The 1,402-nt window shown below is 44.7% G+C and overlaps 1 non-coding gene across 1 annotated transcript; it reads right to left on the bottom strand.

Annotated features, from left to right (window-relative positions):
• Window positions 1-439: 439 nt before the first annotated feature.
• On the bottom strand, window positions 440-512 carry Trnaf-gaa (transfer RNA phenylalanine (anticodon GAA)). The gene has a single exon. It is a non-coding gene; the product is annotated as a tRNA-Phe (tRNA).
• Between the last annotated feature and the right edge of the window lie 890 nt (window positions 513-1,402).

Raw genomic sequence — 1,402 nt, forward strand, 5'->3', positions numbered from 1 at the left:
TTTTGGTGTATTGCAGTATCACCAGTTTTGCTATTTTTTATTATAGTGATTTTAGTTTAGGTACTATTTTACCTAATCATGTGACAATCAAAATAGTGATTAAAAATTTGAAACAATTTAAAAGGAAAGAAATGTGAAAGGACATTCGTACGAATGATTGAAGAGAAAACGTTACATTATGTAAGGCAGTGAAGCATACATGTGAAACGTGAGCGGGGAAGATGTTACATTTTTGGCACACAAACACATTTAATGGATGTCAGTGGCATATACTATATTGTGACATGTTAGTAAATCATTTTCTGGCGGAGTGGCGAGAAACAGAGAGATAAGGCACATCCAGATCTTTTATAGGGAAGTTGTACGTATGTTGTACTCGGTTTTTGTGGGGTGCGAGAGGGGTAGGGTCAGTAGCCGTTTTGAATCGCATAAAAATACGTGCCGAAACCCGGGATCGAACCAGGGACCTTTAGATCTTCAGTCTAACGCTGTCCCAACTGAGCTATTTCGGCCGACGAGTCTTTCGGTCGTTGTCAGTGCCTCGCAGCCGCACTTGATGACGTAAGCAGTCACCGCTCCGAGGCCCATGAGGAAGGCGGGTCGCGGCGCGAGCTTCACGGAGGTAGGCGCGCTCGCTCGCTCAACTCAGCAAACTACGTTTCTACACCAGTTAACTGATAACTGTGTATTTACGTACGAACGAGAATTGCATCTTCTACCGGAAGCCAGTATTATGGAGTCTTATTGTTATTAGTCCTACAATGATCGGAAGTCCATATGCCTGCTTATAATTTGCTACGGCTGTACCGCGCGTATAATAAAATAAAAATGACGCCAAAATGTTTATTAGTTGCATAAGGCACCAATTCTTGAATGAAATGAGGACCGTTAAGGGGGGTAGGACGTCAAAAGGGCCGACTTGGAGCAGGAGAGGCATCTCAGGACATTTTAATTTCCACTGTCTGTACTTTTACAAATAAATTAATGAAACTTTGCCAGCATTACCAGGAAGGATTCAGGATTCACACTCATTGCAGTGGAAGTTCGAAAACATAACAAAATAATTTTTTTTACGTGCTGTAAAAAAGCCGTTATATCAAGTATTGTTCTTAAATTTTGGGGTAGTACTGTTAATCAGTATGACTTCATAATAGCAGATTCCATTAGAAGATGCAATTGTCGTAAGTGCGTAGACGCCCAGCCACGAGTTAACAGGTTCGGAAACGCCTTTTGTGTGCTGAGCTAGGCAAGCGAGCGAGCTCGTGACGGAGCGCCGCGGCCTGTCCTCCTTTCTCGTGGGCCTCGTAACCACGCCGTCTCTTCTGGCGTGACGAGCGCCGCACCGGTATGCAAGCAGAGCAGTGGGTCGTCTGGCTCAGGCAGCCCTGCGCGTGCATCGCGG

This window comes from Schistocerca cancellata, chromosome 10, assembly GCF_023864275.1.
Source record: "Schistocerca cancellata isolate TAMUIC-IGC-003103 chromosome 10, iqSchCanc2.1, whole genome shotgun sequence".
NCBI classification, from domain to species: domain Eukaryota; kingdom Metazoa; phylum Arthropoda; class Insecta; order Orthoptera; family Acrididae; genus Schistocerca; species Schistocerca cancellata.